This window comes from Myotis nattereri (assembly GCF_964212035.1).
Source record: "Myotis nattereri genome assembly, chromosome: 12".
Lineage (NCBI taxonomy): Eukaryota > Metazoa > Chordata > Mammalia > Chiroptera > Vespertilionidae > Myotis > Myotis nattereri.
The window spans coordinates 32,310,558-32,330,484 of record NC_138087.1 but is presented as its reverse complement, the minus strand read 5'-3'; positions in this window follow the sequence as shown (position 1 = coordinate 32,330,484).

The window sequence follows — 19,927 nt, the reverse complement described above, 5'->3', positions numbered from 1 at the left end:
ATTCTCTGTATCCCATCTAGAAAATCCAGGTTGCAAAAGACAATGTATTTGGATTCCCTTCTTCCTAATACAGGAATATATTCTATCACAATTCTGGTAAAAAGTTATTCAACCTTTGTTCAAACCCACAACTTGCCCAAGATAGCCCTTGATATTTTTGAAAAGCCTTAATTGTTAGAATATTTTTCTCCCAAACTATACAATCTATCTTCTGCAACTTGTATGTATTTATCACAGTTTATATATCTGCCATTCAACCAAATAATTTAACTCCTTTTAATACGTACATGAGAGCTCTCAGATAACTGAAAGGTCTTCCTTTAAGATCCGAGATCTTGGATCACTATCCTGATCATTGCTTTTGGACATTCTCTGGTTGCTCCTCATTAATGGCACTTGTCTTTGTAAAGAATACTATAGATGTACGTGCCTTCACCCTCAGCACATATGGCACTATTCTCTACACTGATCAAGATCATCTCCTATGTCTATTTTGGTTCCTTCTGTGCTTCTGACATTATGAAACTCCAGATCCTTTCAACATTAATTTTTGTGAAGCCCATGAACTCTGTGATCTCTATTTTCAATAGAGGGCATTTTGTTCATTTTTATTTCTACTTTATGCTTTCTTTTTCTTTTTCTTTTTTTTTTTTTACAAATGGGATTTCACCTTGATAGCTTTTATTTCATTGTGGTTATTTGAGCTTATTATTTCTTATTATTGATTTTTTTTTTAATGTCCTGATTTGGTCTTCTTCCATCCAACTTGAAGGTACAGAGTTAAATAAGATAATAATATCTGCTACAAGAAAAATTATAGACTACTAAATGGGAAAAAAAACAATGTCTATGGGGCTATATGTGAGTGCAAAGCACTAAGAACGTACCAAGAAAAGCCACCAAACCATCTATTGGTGGGAGAACAGAAGTCCTCCTGTAAGAGGTGATGGCTAAGATGAATTTTAAAAGATGTGTATAAGTTAACTAGATGAAAAAGAAAGAACGAGTAGATTCAGGCCAAATAAATGACATAGGCAATAGCTTGGAAGCATGAGAGCAAATGACATGTTCTCTCATCTGTGCTATTAGATTTTCCTTTCATCTTTGTCTCCATTACAGATTTGAAAAGCAGGAACTCTATTTCATCATTCAAGTTATTGAGGAAATATTCAATATATGCCTCTGCTGGCTCTTGCATGCGATGGTATGGTAAGAAAATATCTCATGGAGGACAAATTGACATTTAAAAAGTTATGACCTGTATTTCCAGAACTTACCATTTCTAGGTTCCAGACTCCTAAATTAATGTAAAAAGTTTTGGCACAATAAGAAACATGAAATATTCATGCAGCTGGTAAAATAAGTAGAAATATAATATAAACAAGAGTAATTGGAAAAAGTTTTCCCAGCATTCTTTACCTTCCAGGCACTGGGCCATTCATTTTCTAGTGGGTGAGAGAAGAATTACCACCAGCCAGAATTTGTCACATGCAAACCACTAAGCCTAGAACTCAAGGTGCTATTAGATTGTCTATCCCCCATGGGCAAAGCATTAATTTTCACAGAGCCCTAACCTATATTATTTAGAGTAACACCAGCTCTGATGAAGATAAAATATATAACAAAATAAAATTTCAATGTCTCAACAAAACAGAAGTCTCTTTATCACTCACATAATAGCCTGACAACAGTTCCAAATCACAAGTCAGGGACCCAGGGCCCATAAATCTTCTGGTTCTGTTCATCATAATAATGTGGCTTCCAAGGTCCTAATGCTCATGTTCATCAGACTGGTGGAAAGGGAAAGGAAACAAAGGTTAAGATCATTCACTTCTCAACCCTTTAGTCTTGAAAATGAAACATGTTAGTTCTGCTCACATCCCTTTGGATAAAATAGTCATGTGACCATGCTGGACTCTCTTACTGTTCAGCTGTTCTCTGGAAGGGAATGCATAAGGTGTGGTATATTACTTTGGACACAAGCTTTACCAGTGGTGCCACAAGCTACACAGGGATCTAGTTATCTTTGTGTGTTATAAACACACTAACAACCAATTCAGATACTTAAAATATTTAAAAATCTTCAACAGAGGAGTATATCCATGATCTAACCAGCACCTCTCTTATAATTATTAACCTATTACCATTAATTAGTCAATTCTCACCAATACACAATTAAAAGTGTTACTTCAAAATAATTTGCTAATAATTATGAAGCTCATGAAAATGACTTCCTGAAATTCTAATCATCCAGAGGCATTTGATTTTACGTCTTTAAAACAAAAGAAAACAGGGATATTCTAATATTTCCCTGAGATATATAATAGACACTAAGCTTTCTTCCAACATCATAAAATATTTGGTAAAATAATTTAACAAGTTATGCATACACTAACTATATTATGATCCAATTGGCAATATTCCATATTGTTCCAAATATATCAAGATTATCCACTTGGTCAATGTTTTGCTGAAGGGAAATAACTGTATGTATAACTTTATCATGACCTGCTTGACTCCTAATCATAATTTAAACAAGCAAGCAAACAAAAATTGCGCCATGCCTTTGTTGCTTAGTGAGAACATTTTTACCTATGCTGTCTCCTAGTGAGAATCAAATTTTGCCAATGTGCTCAGGAATTATTTATTACATTTCAAAAATGATTCTAGAAAGCAAGGAGCTACGCCAGTCTGAGAGATACTGGAATCCATCAGCCACAGGGGGAAGACCTTTGGGGATCTTGGGAAGCTGTCTTTAAAAAGCCCAGTAAATTGGAACAGCCATGGGTTTCAAATTTCCCATTTCTCAGAGTTATTAAGGCATAGCAAGAGGAAAAAGAAAATTATAGGGAAGGGAGGAAAAACAATTTCATACTAGGTATCCCAGGGGCAAGAATATGGTAGCATGTCATCATAATTCCTCCGGTTTTTGTCTACTTACTGGCATCCTCAGAGGTTTTATTCCTTGAGGAGGAAATAGCTTTGTTCACATTCTATAGCACCATTAGAATAAATGCTTATCTATTTGCAAAGCTGTATTATAAGGAGAGGTATCCATAGTCCTTTTCTTCTGGGCATTTACCAATATAACGAATGTAATAGGAATTGAACGGACAGTAGTTCTATGGTAGCAGCAAAATAGAAAAATATATAGCTCTTGCTACTTTGTCAAGGTGCTTCTGTGTCAGATTGTGGAAATGGTTTCCATTTCTTGGGCTCATTTTATGACGCCGGAAGTATAGGGCCAATATCAGGAGAATGGAAAACTCTGGGAAAGTTGTCTTCTTTCAGTTTCTTAACTATGATTGCTGCTCTTAATTAGTGCTCCTTAGTGTTTGGATTCTTGAATGATTTCACCCAGAGTTCTTTTGTGTGTGTGTGTGTGTGTGTGTGTGTGTGTGTGTGTGTGTGTGTGTTTGTCATGAAGAGGACTGTGGAAAGCCATGGAGGCAGAACATCTTGGTCTGGGTCCTCCTGATGCACATTGAATCTCAGTGGGACACACCATTTAATTACTAACTCTAGTGAACCCCAGATGTCTCAGCTGCAAAATAGAGATGTGCTATTGTTGATTTACCTCACAGGGCTTGTGCAAAACTTAAATTAGATAAGCTATTAGAAAGTACATAATGTGTTATACTTTGGAATGTCTCCAAAAATAGGGAAATCTTACTTTATCCATGCAATCTTCAGATAAGTGGAGGGCCTTCCCTGTGAAAGCAAAGACCAGTGGACAGTTGCAGCTATGTTAATCACTGTGGTTAGATACCTAATTTCTTTAGAAATGATACTTACCTTTTATTTTTGTTGTTACTACTGTGATCCTCCAAAATCAGGAGCAAATTAGATCAATGACCAGAGTTTGGAGCCTGTGGTGTGGAGAAGCATAAAGGATACAGGGCTGGTGTCCAGCAGCTGTCATTTCTGAATTGATGCGTCGTTATCAGTGCTGGGAAAAATCATACGACATCTACTGACACTGATTAAAGCTGATTTTCCCCCTGAAATGCTCTCTCACATCTATTGCACGGTAATGAGTCATGCCCAATGTCAGCCTTTCACTTTCTGACAGTCTAAGTACACATCCTTGGATAGGCTCCAGGCAGGCTGACATCTGAAATATAATGAACAATGCCATTCTAAATTGCCAGAGAATGTAAAAGTAAATGTGTGAGGAGCCATATGGAACTTGCTATTGTATTGGATGCTACAGTACATTGTTGAGCATTACTTAGCAGTGGGAAATGTGTACTGTAAAAGATGGATGACATAATTCTCAGTGTGATGGCAGCTTGAGCAGAAAAGGCAACTTTTGAAATACCAATCATGTAAAAATGTCCACATGTGCTTCCAGAACATAGCAGCACCCTGTCAGTGTCTCTCATCTAGAGCCTATTGGGGATGAGAAGAGGATCTCTAGGTCATTGCTCCTTTGAGTCAAGGCACCTGACACCTAGGCAGTTCTTCCTCTGGCTAGTCCCTGGGCAAAGCACGCACAAAGCAGAGCCTCCCCTCAAGAGTTCTATATTGTGAAGAAGCCAGTTTAAATGCATTGTTACAATAGGATACAAAAATATGTTATCTGAGAAATGAACATCGTGTATTGGAAGTGGAGAGGAGAAAGTAGCCACGTAGGCATGGGAGGAGGCAGAGGAAAAGGATTAGAGAGAGAATAATAGTCAAAGGCTTTGAACATGGACTAGTTCACTAGAGAGATTGGGATTTCATGGCTTAGAGTTCTCCATCTGCAGAAGGAGGTGGGGTGAAGTATGGCCTCGGAGCATAACAGCCAATAGTTTGGATGACTGCAGCGTGGAGAGCATGTAGGAAGGAGTGAGAACTGAGGCGGGACAGGTGCCATGTCACGAACAACAACATTTTGAGAGCTAAAGATAATATATAGTAAATTTAACAGAATTTTGAGGTGTTTCCCAAAATTATTAAGCACAGAGACATGCTAGTTAGCCCACAAAATGTACTTTGGCTACAGTCACATTGCCCAGTGAGACTTTTCATCTTTCTAAGTGGTTGCGTGTGTCACTGGAGACTCTTATTTCTTAGGGATCCAAAGACACACCTTTGGCAGGGATAGTCCTACTTTTCCTCTGACAAAGAAACCCGTGATATAAATGATTCAGTAGAACATCATCAAAAAGTAGGAAAGTGTCCACTGATCAGGATTTCAGTTAAATACATTAGGATGAATTTAAAAATTTAATACTCGTTGCAGTTAAAATGAATGAGGTCATTCTATAAACAAAGATTTGGAAAGATCATCAGAACATGTTGCTAAATCAAAAAGTATATTAAAGTATATGTACAAAATATTGTGGATGTACACCAAGATATTTTTATGATTCCAAGGAGTTTGCTTGAGTAAGACAGAGATTTCAGTTTGACTTCATATATTTTTGGTTTGCTTATTTGTTTTACAGTGAGCTTACATTGTTTTACAATTTTCAAACTCCCACAAAAACTTAGGAGAACAAACAAGATAGAAAGGAGAAGCAGGAAAAATAGAGGTGAGATGTTCACAAAAATTTCCTGCTTAGAATTCTTTTGATGACCTCACCTCAACCAATCATTCAACAAATTGCTTGACTCATGATTTTTTTTTTATTATTGACTTTGTTTAATGTTTGGCTAAATTAATCCAAGTTCCTGGTTGTTTCTTTTGTCCCCACAGCTTTATTTTCTTTAGGCCTATCTAGGTTTCTTTTAGTCATTTTTCCTGTAATAGAACTTTACTAATAGAAAACTGCTCAGTTTTGAAATGTATATTTCAAAGAAAAAATTAAAGGAATTAAGGTGAGGATGGAGGATAGATTCTGATGTGTTGTGAATTAGAATGTTAAGGGGTAGGATGACAACTATTGAGAGAGGGTTTGAGATTTGAAAATAGGTCTGTCTAGACAGAAACACATAGGCACAAGATTTCATAAATGTGAAAATTGGTTGTCAAGGGAGTCATAATATATATCAGGCTAAGATATCTCAGTGGTTGAAATGACTTATGATGGAGAATGATGGGGAAATACAATAAATAATCTGCAAAGGGTGTGTCCAATCCTTCTCCCCACCCAAGTCCACCACTCCTTGGCCTCTTTTAGGTGCAATATGAAATGATATCTTGAATTGCACAAGAATGGACCATTTATGCACAGATCTTAATATTTAGTCATGGATTTTAAGGACCAGCCTTTGTGCCTCTCAGGCATCTTCAGGCTGCACCCTTAGGGACCCACATTAGATGACCCTAAATCTTCACTTCTCTGATTCTCTTTTTTTCATTTGTCTCCTTTTAATGGTGGCAGCCAATTGGGGTTTGAAATGGTTCAGTTCACTGCAGAGATTAAAGGCTAATTTTGTTTACTTTTAATTCAGATAAACCCTGGAGACCAGTTAGTTACCTCAGGCCTAGGACCTTGCTCCAAGAAAGAAGCAGGAGATTGTTACCAGACTCTGGAAACTGTAAATCCCAGGTCTGGTGTCCTCCCACACTTTCATTTATCTTCTTCCTATCCAACCATTAGTTACCAAGGCTCAAAAGTATTGTCAGTGATTAAAACTGTTCCATTGGAGTGAGGGCATTTCTTGGGAGGAAGGGATTTGAATTCACATGTAAGAAAAGGAAGCTGGAAAGCCCTCAGGACCCTGGAAACAATAGCTGTGGACTATATAGAACACATTTTCAGCAGTGACACTTTGGGGCATTATGAGGCCAGACTAATATTAGTGATTAATAAGATTCTGAGTGTCTTTGGCCTTTGAAAGCATTGATCCCAAACATGTCAGACAATTGGCATGGGAGTGGAGGATGATGCTTCAAAAAGCAGTTAGGGTCTCAAGTCAAATCATAAGATAAACACATAGAGTGGAATTCTCTTGAAAATCTCTTTGGAGAAGGCCACCTTTAAAACCCTCTCTCATTTAAATAAATGCAATAAATCCCCCTTTTCTTCAGCAATTAGGCATGTGTAGACATTGTCTCTAGCACTAGAACAAATTGGAGTGTCTTCACTTGAGCATCTGATGAAGACATTGGCTTTCATATGGCATCCATGTTGCATGAAAAACACATCTCATAGAATCCTAGACCTCTTCACATGGGAAGATGCTCTCACTTGGAGAGGGGACAGGAAGTGAAACCCACTGAGAGGATAGCTGATGCTCTTCTGGAACACAGCCCATTGAGTACAATGACTGGAAGAACTGTCCTGAGATTTACCTTTTTAAAAACCTATTATTACAAAAATATATGCAAAAGTAGAAAGAAGAGTAAAAGAATCCCTCATCACCCAACTGAAATAATTACCAATATCCTACCCGTACTATATAAGTTGATATTCTCACATTTTTCTTTGGGTAAGATGTGAATTTTAAAAATTAAAATGTGAGTGGTGCAAGTTCATCAGCCTGCACTTTAATCATGGGGGGAAAAAGCTGTTGTGATCATATTTAAATCTCAAGCCTGCAGACTAGGTCATACCAATTTTAGTAGCATCTATTGATCTTTTACATTTATATAATTTCTTAAAATAGTGCATAGGGAGGAACCCAAGATGAGTTCCCCTGGATGTAAAAACATAAAAGCAGCATATGCAAAGGGATTTCTCAAGATAATCGTCTTTAAGTAAAGCGGAAAATCATAGTAGCAGGTTGATTTCTTCCCTCTCACCTGACAGTATTTACTCCATTCTCTGTCACTACGAGGAGTGTGAAGGAGAAGAGAATTTTATTGTTTCTTTTTTCTCGTTATAAACCTAATTCATAATTTGGCTTTTGAGCTAGGTTAGAGATGCTCATGTTCTTGTCTCTGTTCACCTGGACATGAACCAGGTGAGTTCTTTCTCTTGTGGAAGGCCCCCTAGCCCTCTCACCAGTCCAGAGCTACCGAAAAAAGTTTCAAGTAGCCACTCATATATTTTATAAAAAATATTTTGCAAAACGCTGGCAGCACAAGGACTTAAATTTGACAACTTTTCAACATTCAATTGTGTTCTATTTTTAATAGTGATTTTTTTCCTCGGAATGCATTTCTGCCCTTTAGAAATTGGATTCATCCCCATGCTGTACTTTTATAATTCAAATCTGGGGTTTTTCTAGAAAATTTTAAATGCGTGTTTTTATAACATTGAAGTTCTGTTTTGAATGGCTTTAACTTTATTCCCCAGGCAGACTGAGACAGGATAGGAATTATTTGCCAGGGGGAGCAGATCATTATTTCAAACTGATGACTTTAACTAAGTAGAAAAATAATTATTATTATAAAGAGGTAACTGCACCAAGCACTCATAGACAGTGCATCTAGAAAACATAACCACTTCACTGTTGCACAAACTACAACTTAGTACAAATGTCCATATAGATCAGTATTGCTGGATTGATAATTCATGGAGGATGGATATAGTCTAGCTCAATCAGCCATGTGTTCTTTCTATGCAATAAAGAAAATGTTCATTATAACCAGATGCCCAATGTCTTAAACATTTACTGAAATGGAGAAGAAACAGCCGGGCGCAGGGCTTCCAGTGCAGCTGGATCAGAGTGGGAAAATCTGCTGCATCCTCAGATGATGTAGGTAGCCAGCGAGATGGCAAGGATTGGAGGGAGCAGTGCACATCATAATCAGGAAAAAGAAATAAAAACAGCACATGCAACCCCAATAGCTGTACTTTATGTATTTATAAATATTTAATACACCTATTATACCAATAAATTATGTACTATCAAATATCATTAAAATATAACATGAATAAAAATATAAATTAAAATATTTACATTTTCTTCCCAGTGGAGAAAGTTGAACAACCACTGGATAAATACAGTTCACTGTCCCTTGGTGTAAAGAATCCTTTTCTGTTGAAATACAGCACTCACTCTGGCTTTCTAGACAGTTCATCATTAACCATATTATTGGGGTAAGAAGGTATTGAAATCTATGGCTTAACATAAATATAACTTTTGAGATAACTAAGTTTGTTCCTATAGGATTAGGTAAACGTAGGTTTACAGTTGTGAGTATGTGAAACAGAGTTTATTCTTGTATTGTTGTTTATTTATTAATTATTGTGTTACTTATTACAAACAACTATAAACCTACTTTTGCAAACCCCTGTATTTTTATTTTATGTTTTTAAATCTTTACCCAAAGAATGAGGATATTTTTTTCATTGATTTTTAGAGAGAGTAGAAAGGAGGGGAGAGAGAGGTGAGAAAGACATGGATTGGTTGCCTCCCGCTTGGCTGATGGGACCAGGGGTTGAACCTGCAATCGAGGTATATGCTTTTGACTGGGAATCAAACCTATGACTCTTCAGTCCAAGGGCTGACGCTCTAACCACTGAGAAAACCAGCCAGGGCTGCAAACCCCTGTATTATAGTTTCATGAATTTGTTTTTCTGGCTCAAAGGAGCCCTCTGAACAAAGTAGAACCATCTTAGATATATGAATTTAAAATGATCACTAAGAGGATAGGCGTTGGGACCTGGTCATTGTATCAAGGGACTCTGGGTGACTTCTTGGCTCACAGACAAGAGGATGTAAGTGAAAGAGCATGGAAAGCCCACGAGTTATAGAGCATCGAGCATCTGTTTCTTGTCTGATTTCCCTGCATGCTGTGGGCCTCTCTTCTAGAAAACAGCCAATATTGCTTCAAGATTTCCTGACTACTCACATCAAAGCCCTTTGCCTTCACTTTCCTAAAGTGAAAATACCTCCTAACGGCTCTATGTTCTGCCTTCTACCCAGGCTTGAGTGGAGACTAATTTACATGGAAGGATTAGAGAATCTCAAACCATCTACTCTTTAAAGAGATAGTTGCATTTTTAGTTCCCTTTCTTCAAAATGAATTCAAATATTTGAGTTTAAAATATCATAATAGTTGGTATAATTTTAGTTTGCTTTTTTTCCCATCAGGTTAAAAATATCTTTCAAATAATTTTCTTCTCATTGGATTTTCTCCATTTCAGATTCTTTCAAACCCAAATATGGAACCTTTATTAGTTGATAGTGTCTCCTTACGATTAATCATGTTCTTTGATAGATATTAAAATTGACTTGATTTATTGAGAGATTGATACTGATGACCTTAGGATGAATAATAATCATAATTATTTTTAATGCTGAATCATGGCGATCATGCTAGTTGCATATTAATAGCCTTAGTTGAATTTAGAGCTGAAACATTAGAGATGTTCTTTTTGTTTTTCTTCATTCTTGCCAAAAAAAAACCAAACACCCACATCCATACAAGTGCTGTGGCAGACCACTAAGACGTATCACTGAAACATTTGACTTACCTCCCTTGAGGTGGAAGAGAGCAGGGATAGGCTGGGAGGGCATTGAGGACATTGCTGGAAAAATAAAGCCACTTCATCTTATTGTTTAATAATCCCTTCCAATGACATTAAACATTATTTGGCACTTAAAATGTGCTGGGCACTCTGTTAGGAGCTGGAAACAAAGATGGATTAAAATTTGAAGCTTGCCCTGGAAGGGCTCACATTTTGGCATGAGAGAGACACACAAATAGCAGGTAAATTCTGAACAAGACCGCAGAAATCCTGTTAAAGGTACATAGAAAGTGTTATGAAAGCCCAGAAGAGCATGACCCAACCTAGCCTGGTAAGGAGTGAGGATTCTTTTGGGGATACATAGCATGTGAGGAGAGCAGGGTTTCTTGCTTCTTAGAGAATGAGGCAAAGGTAAGAGTACTAAGGACACAGAAATGGAAACACCACCATGTGCCTCTAAAACATATTCCCCTTCCCCCTTGACTCTCCTGTGGCCAGCTGTGGAGAAACATAAAAGCAAGAGTTTAGTTAGACATGCGGGGGGGGGGGTTCTATGTTGCATAATCAGCTTGTTAAAGTAAGTACAATGTGCAGTGTCCCCCAATCCCCAAGAGATAAGGCCAAAGCTGGTCTAATAGCTCAGAGTCAGTGTTACTGAAGAAGCCCAGAGAAGAGTGCAGTGCCGGCAGCTTTCCAGAAGTTCCCCCTTACTCCCCTGGAGGCAGCATAGGGTCTCTCCACTCAGTTACATGTGCATCCAAACCCCAGCTCCAACCCAGGTCTGGAAACACTTTGGTGCTGCTTCACTGGCTCCTCAACATGATGTCTTCTCAGGTGGGCACTCTGCTTTTCCATGTGCCAGTCCTGACTCCTTTTCCTTAATATGGAGGTTTTTCTCATTTATTCCTAAGAATAGATCTCTTGTTTTTTTTAATTGAAGTTCACAGATAACTGTGCACAGTAGACCATATTTCTCATTCTTTTGTTTGTTTGTTTTCTTTTTAATTTATTGTTGACTAGAGGCCCAGTGCAAGAAATTCATGCACAGATAGGGTCCCTAAACCTGGCCAGTGATCAGGGCCAATTGGTGGGGCGACCAGCAGGGTGATCGGGGGGTGGAGGGGTAAAGGGGGGGAGGTGGACGACCTGCTGTCACCCGCCTTGGCTGGCCTGGGGCCTGCAGGCTTGGGGGCAGCTCCTGCATTGAGTGTCTGCCCCATCGTGGTCAGTGTGCATCATACGACTATTCGTTCTACTGTTCAGTCAATTTGCATATTAGGCTTTTATTATATAGGACAGTATTACAGATGTCCCCCTTTTTCCCCATTGATCCCCTCCACCCTGCATCCCCCACCCCAGGCCTTTACCACACTATTGTTTGTGTCCATGGGTTGTGCATATGTGTTCTTTGGTTTATCTCTCCTCACCCACCCACCCACCCACCCCACCTTCCCTCTGAGATTCATTTATTTTTAAATTGTGCTTTCTGAACAAGGAGGTTTAGAGTCTATGATGGGTTAGAACTTCATAAAAATTCTGGACTTCATTCTAAAACTTAAAATTTCAAGTGATTTGGAATCATACATCTCAGTTTTGTCTGTTAAATTTGAATATTTCTTTTTACCCTTAATAGTTCTGAGATAGTTTTTATAATTAAAATATGTGAAAATCCCCTCACTTTGCAGAATTTTTGACACTTAGTTAGAAAACTAGAGACACTTTATGGTGTTGAAAAAACTGGGAATTCTGACCCACATTGCATGATGACTCAGATTTGACCTGTCTGGTTTGAGAAGCAACTCTGTCACCAAGATTTGCCTGTTTGTGAGAACAATGAGAGAGGCCAGGCATCATTTTCAGAGGATTTCAGCCTGTTTTCAAAATGTGGCATTCAACTTTAGAGCATTTCTATGAGGCAACCAAAGTGATCACATTGTAATTCTTTTTAAGAAGCTAGAGATTTTAATGACTAAAGTATTTGTCAAAGATAAATAAATTTAATGCAAGGAAAGAATATTGGATATATATTTTAGATTTGAAATACCCTGTATTTGTCTGCTTAATTTTTATTACTTGTCACCCTTATAACCACACTTTTATTATATTCATTGAGATTAAAATTATGATGGTTGTGTTCTAGTAAAAAGAGATTGAGTGACATGGATACCTACCAGGTCATAGAGATTGAGTCTACAAAATCCATTCCTTCTTCAAAAGCCACCAATCATGAGGATCAGAGTCACCTTGCCAATGATCAGTTTAGAAATAAGGATCTGACCTGGTCTTGGCCAATGAGACATGAAGGAAACCATCACAGGATGTTCTCAGAAATATTTTAATGTTTCCAAGTAGTGAACATGGAGAGAGACACTGCCTTTAGACATCCCAGAATCACGGGAGCCCTCTTGCTATTGGCCCGAGGTTGAAGCACACACCAGAATGAGGGCAGAACTCAGGGTGGTGGAGGAGCAGAGCGGAAGCTTTTACAGCTCCCTTCTGAAGCTGCCCTCCAGCTGAGCTGCTCATGTGAGTCACCCATTTTTCTTTCTGTTTAAGCTGGGATAAATTTTATGTTTCTTATAAATATGACAGCATCTTCTCTGATAAAAACAGACCCACAATAGTGAAACTGGCCCTCCATTAGCTGTCTACTATCACCTGGAAGCATCAAAGAGAGCACAAGGCCAGGCAGATGCATGCTAGATGTTCTAAGGTGGAGTATGTGTTCTGTTCCTTTACCCAGGCAAGGGGTACGCATAAACAGCCTCTTTTCCTATTCCCTCCACTCCAGGGGTCTCATGCATGTTCTGTGGACCCTTTCATAGTCTGATAATACTAACACTTCCAGATAAATATTTTTTAAATTAATAAAATACATATAATTATAAGTATGATATTGCAATAATTATCAAAATGTGTTTTAAAAATTAAATATGTGGTACATATGCTCCTTCATCATGATTTTTTTTGATTTGCTGATTGGGCCTGTATATATAACATTAGAATCAAAACCGTGTATGCATATCAAATGTGAATTAAGATTGCTACCATCTCAAATCTTGCACATTTATGTTTAAAAAAATTCCTAATTACTTTTTCTAATATTGGAAAGTTACATGACTGCTGCTGGGAAATAAGCTCTCTGAATAGTTCCTATTACTAATCTTGGCTAGGGCAAACTTGAGAAGGTTAAATTTGTTATCTGCTAAAATGGCCATATTAACTATCCTAATTCCTGTTTCATTGGTTAAACCTCAAATGTAACTCCCTAAAATTGATTACAGCATCACTCTATGTGTAATTAGCAATTCAGAAAACAAAAACACATATTGTAAAATTTAGCAGAGCTCTTGCATAAAAACTTTTTATTTGGTTTTAAAAGGAAAAAATGCTACTAAGGAGACAGTTACTGTCTGCTCTCATCCCCAAACTCTCTCTGCCAAAATGTTTCATTTGGGTCCTCGCTTTTGATGCATCTCAATGAACTTTGAAAAATATTTATGTGTTATTATTTTTGCAAACTATTTATGGTTATTATTTAAAATAGGATTTGATGTACAAAATCTGGTAGCTTTTCTTTATTGAGTAGTAGGCCAGCTAAATGAGTGAAAATATGGTAGCTGTTATAAGCCACAAGCATACAGAGGGTATAAATATTTATATATATAAAAGCTAAGTGACTGGAATGATGGAACAACCAGAACAACCAGTCACTATGATGTGCACTGCAGTGGCCAACCAGTCCTATCAGGGCCCCAGTTGGCCCCCCAACCTCCCGAAACCCCTCCCCCAATTCAGCCCTGCCCCTAATCACCCCCCACACCCTGATTGTAGGCAGGGCCTGCGGTGAACCTCCCTTGGCCCCTCCCCACCACCAGCCCAGCTCAATCGGCCCCCATTGGGCTGGCTGGACCCCACTCATGCAGGAATTTGTGCATTGGGCCTCTAGTCTATCTATCTATCTATCTATCTATCTATCTATCTATCTATCTATCTGGATATAATAGATTTTGAGAAGTTTTGTTGATGTAGCAGCTCTCCAAGCTCCCACTCTCTCTCTCTTTTTTTTTTAAATCTACCTTTATTGATTTCAGAGAGAAAGGGAGAGGGAGAGAGAGATAGAAACATCAACAATGAGAGAGAATAATTGATCCTCTGCTTCCTGCATGCCCCATACAGGGGATCGAGTCCACAACCTGAGCATGTGCCCTGACAAGGAATCGAACTGTTCATAGGTCGACGTTCAACTACTGAGTGACACTGGCTGGGCAAGCTCGTACTCTTTATAAAAATAGATGTATTTTAGCAAATAGGTTCATTTAAAATGAACTGTCTGATGTTTCAATGTTGTCCATCAGTGTAATATTACTATTATCTGAATTCTCATTGTTAGTAGAAACTGTAAGAAATCACCAGAAGGTAGTCTCCTAGGGGTTTCCATCTGATCAAGTTTTCAGCATTTCCTGAAATGGCTAAGCCTCATTAATGGCTACTACTTCTTCCTAAAGAAACTGCCCTGATTCTTTACCTGGAGGTGATCAGGCTTGATAATGAATGATGTGGAAACTGCTAGGCATTAGCATCAGAGCCACCATTAGAGACAGGATTATATCATTAAAATTTTTACAGCCAGAATGGTGATGAGGGTAACAAAAAAAAAGAGGTAACAGGCTGGTTAGAAGGAAACATTAAAAAAAAAGCGGGGGGGGGGGGGGGTGGAATGAAGCCTTAAAGTTTCAACTTACTTTTTCAAAAGACTCTGAATTCAATTGATTCCTTATTTTGAGGTCTAGAGTGATATCATACTCAGATGTGCTCAGAGAATTAAACCATAGAATTCAATTCATCAAGTATTTATTCATTTGTGTATTTGTTTTTAAAATATTTTTCTTATAATTAAAACAATAAGTCCTAGAACTTTCTCAACTTAATAGAAGACAATTATGAAAAACCCACAGTTAATGTCACAGTTAATGGTGAAAAACAGAATTTTTTGATCCTAAGATCAAGAATAAGATACTTGCTACTTCTTGTTAAATATTGTACTGCAAGTTCTAGTTAGGGAAATAAGGCATGAAATAGATAAAAAGGCATCCAAATTGGAAATGAAGAAGTAAAACTATCTCTTGTATATAAATAATTATAAGATGCCCACTAAAAACCTATTAGAACTAATAAACAAGTCCATCAAGGTGCAAAATATAAGAGCAATATACAAAAGTAATTTGTACTTCTACACTTTAGCAATAAAAACTCTGAAAGTAAAATTAAGAAAATAATTTTATTATAATAGCATAAAAAATAAAATACTGATATATATATAAATGTAATATAAAAAGCATAAAACTGGAACTCTGAAAACTACAAAACATTTTTTAGCAAAATGAAAGAAGATGAAATAAAAACAAAGATATATCTTGTGTTCATGGATTAGAAGACTTAATATTGTTAATATGGCAATACTCTCCAATTTCATCTGCAGCTTCAGTGCATTCCCTGTCAAAATTTCAGCTGGACTTTTTGTAGAGATTAACAAGCTGATCCTAAATTTATATGCAAATACAAGGGGCCAAGGATAGCCAAGCAATCTTGAAAAATAAACAACAAAACAGAGTAAGAAGACTCACACTTCTCAATTTTAAAACTTACTGCAAAGCTTCGGGAATTAAGACATAGTGACATCAGCATAGGGATAGACATATAGATCAATGGAATAGAATTGAGAGTTCAAATATAAAAATATTTGTGGTCAGTTGATTTCAACAGTGCTGCCAAGATTATTCAATAACAAATACAAAACAGCCCAGTCAGCATGGCTCAGTGGTTGAGTATCAATCGACCTATGAACCAGGAGGTCATGGTTTGATTCTCTGTCAGGGCACACGCCTGGGTTGCAGCTTGATCCCCAGTGTGGGATATTCAGGAGGCAGCCAGTCGATGGGTTCTCTCTCATCATTGATGTTTCTATCTCTCTCTCTCCCTTCCTCTCTGAAATCAATAAAAAATATTTGTTAAAGGAAATAGTCTTTCCAAGAAATGGTGCTACCACAACTGGATATCCACATGCAAAAAAAAAAAAAATGCAATTGGACCCTTCCATATACAAAAATTAACTCCAAATGGATCAGAGACCTATGTAAGACCTAAGATTATAAAAATCTTAAGGGAAAATATCAAGTAAGTCTTCATAAACTTGGGTTAGGCAAAGCCTTCTAAGATACAACATCAAAAGTGCAAAAGAAAAAAAGATGAATTAGACTCTACCAAAATTAAAAATATTTCAGTAAGATGGTGACATAGGAATTTCTAGCACTCATCTGTTCCCAGAAACATCAATTTGAATAACAGTGCACTTTCACGAGAGCTAAAGATTCCAGATGAGAGATTATAGCACCTGGGAAAAGGATGAAAATAGGAAAATACAATGAAGAGGATAAGAAAGCCAGTTCCAAATTATCCCCATTGCCACTTCCCCAAGTCCAGGCAGCCCACTAAGAAGAAAAACACCCTTTCCATGAGAGAAGGAGAGTGAAGTGAGCACCCACTTCTCCATAGACCCCAGCATCAGCCCTGCACCAGCAGCTGATCAGCTCCCACAGCCCCAGGAGGCTCCTGTCAACCCAGGCTCCCAGCTCTCCCCAGTGCCAGGCCAGCACCCTCTGGACCTAGATTCCATACTGGCCTCCATGGACCCAGGCACCTGGCATACCCCAATGCCAGGCTAGCTCCTGTGGTCCTAGTTTCCAGCTGGCTCCCACAAATCCAGCCTGCTGGCCTGCCATAGCACCATGCTGGCCATCTCAGACCCAGCCTCCAGGCTGGTCCCCATAGTGTCAGGCTATCAGCTGATTCTTTGGCTCCAAGCTCCAAGCTCATCCTCCCCAAGTTGTCCCCACCCATTCTCTAAGGCCAAAACCAAAACAAAAGATCTATTATTACTTACTTTTCTTTATAATTTATTCTTTATATTCTCTCCACTTTCTTCATTTTATGACTTTAATCATGCCCCTTAGCTTGAAGCACCTTTCCCAACCCTCAACCCTACAGAGGCAGGTCTTATCTACACCTCAAAGTTCATCTTAAATATTACCTCTTTCAGAAAGTCTCCAGGTTGAGGACAGGGACTTTCTCATCGCTGAACCAATCCAGTACTTTATAGCTACCTTTTTATGGCATTTGTCACCTTGTATTACAGTTATTTGTCTGTTTGTTATATCCTCTTTCTTATACCTTGGTTCCCAGTAATTGAGGTAATAACTTAGGGGGCTTTATTTTAGCTGAGATTATTCTGTCACTTCTAATGTTCTCTTATTGACTGTTCATTTGCGTTTATTCCATGAAGAGATGTCTTTGTCATTTCATGTATTTATTCATATTTTCTGTCAGTTGTCCCACTGTACCTCTTATTAATCATGCAGCAGCTTGCAAATGAGCCTCATGACCTATCAAAAGTAACTGGGATGGAGGCATTTGAATTTTCTTTGGGAAGTTTATTTTTGTCTCAAAGAATCCTGTTGAAGTGAGTGATAGAATATCAAAGAGGAATGTAGGGCAAAGGGGGTGGGGGGTTCAGTCCCCTTGTCCCATGCCTAAGACTAGAGTGAGAAATCACAGGGCTGCCTTCTGAACTGAGGAATGAGTTTTGAAATATTTGCATACATTACACAGAAGCAGGAGAGTTTCCAGCTTCTAATAGTGCTTTTTCCCAACTGAAATGAATTCACAGAAAAACGGACTGCCTGGTGGTGGCATTTGGATTTCAGATTAACAAGGAGGCCTATACAAACTGCTTCAGCCGGTCAGCTATTGCTGATGGTTCAGGACATCAATACATTGCCAAGGAGGACTTACGGCAATTAAACTCTCCTCCCACCCACCCACTCATTACACCTAGATTCATGGCAATGATCTTGATTTATAGTGCAGCTTTGGAACTGGGAATAATCTGGCTTCAAATAAAATGTCTAGGTAACTTAAGAAAAATCTTTATTTCTTTCCCTTTACAGTAATATAAAGTTTTCATCCAGCCCCATAAAACTCAAATCCTTGTACTGCTGTGCCAATCCATAGTTCAGAAGACTTGAGCTTTAAAGATTGGAAATATACCGAGTCAGTTCCCTGACATTGCAATCGACTGCTCGCATAACCATTAGGTTTACATCCCAGATGTACTGAATGTTCAAAATCACTTGTGCCCTGTAAATATAATCAGCAAATGTCACTGGGGCATGAAAGAGTCCAGGACAACGAAATCCTGCATGCTGTAGGCTAAAGAATTTTATTTCACATTGTTGTTCCTTCCCAATGGGGAATAAGCCCCCAGTTTAAAAAAAAAAAAAAAGACTGGCATGAGAATTTTGTCTAATTTAATTTCCTTGTGGGATGCTTAAATTCATTAGATGCGTTTAATCACAGCAATCGTTTCTGACACATCTCTGAGTATAATCAAATCAACTGGTGTTCCAAAGCTAGTAGGTACTAAACAAGGACACGCTGTACCTGAGGGGGTCAGTTTTCTCTAGTGGGCAAGGGGAAGGTGAGAGACGGTGCCCAGCCTTCCACCCTTCACCATTTCACTAGGGCCCAGTCTTGGTCATGGGAAGCTGCTACTTTGTTCTTATAAAATTATTCTGTGCAAAGAAACATTCACAAAGAGAGATAACCAACGACTTCACTTTGCCTTCCTGGGTAAACTAGGAATTATTCTAGCCCTGATTCAAGGTTCATTATGCTGCTCGAGGGAATAAAAATGAAGCTCCAGATCAACAACATTCAAGCTCAAACCCAAAGCAGCCCCTTTGACCAGTTTATTCAAATATCTGGTTAATTTAGTAAAAATACATAGTACGAGTAAGTTACTTGCCCAGAGGTTTTTGAGAGAAGCCAACCATCAGAATGCTTTGGGGAGGTTTTATAAAACATTCATTTTCCTAGATTCCACCCCAGCCTTAGACCATCAGACTCTCCAGGGGTGGAGCTGATGATTCTCCATGTGTAAGAATCACCCTTGAAAATTGGGTCTGAAGACCAAAGAAACAAACCATTCTTTAGCTACTGGTCCAAGGATATCAAGGAATTATCTTAATGTTGCTATATTTCCAAGAAGTAGAGTGTGGGGAGTAATAAATTTCCCAGCTCAGTAAATCAATTTCTGCCCCTACTCCTTAATAATCCACAATACTACTGTCATTTTATGACATTCCAGATATATACTTTTCATGTGGTTGTAATGACATACTTAACCATTATTAAAATATTGAAATTATACTCTTCCCTCATGGATTATTTTATGCTCCTAGAGCATATTTTATATTTGGGGGCTTACATACTAATAAAGAAAACAGAACAAGTAAAAAATGTGATGTAATTTTATGTAGCAATCAGTACAATAATCCTATGTAATAAAAGGCTAATATGCAAATAGACCGAATGGCATAACGACTGGTCGCTATGATGCACACTGACCACCGGGGGGCAGACGCTCAACACAGGAGCTGCCCCCCATGGTCAGTACGCTCCCACAGGGGGAGCGCCGCTCAGCCAGAAGCCCTGAGCTGGACTCATGGCTGGCAAGCACAGTGGCGGTGGTGGGAGCCTCTCCCACCTCTGTGGCAGCACTAAAGATGTCTGAC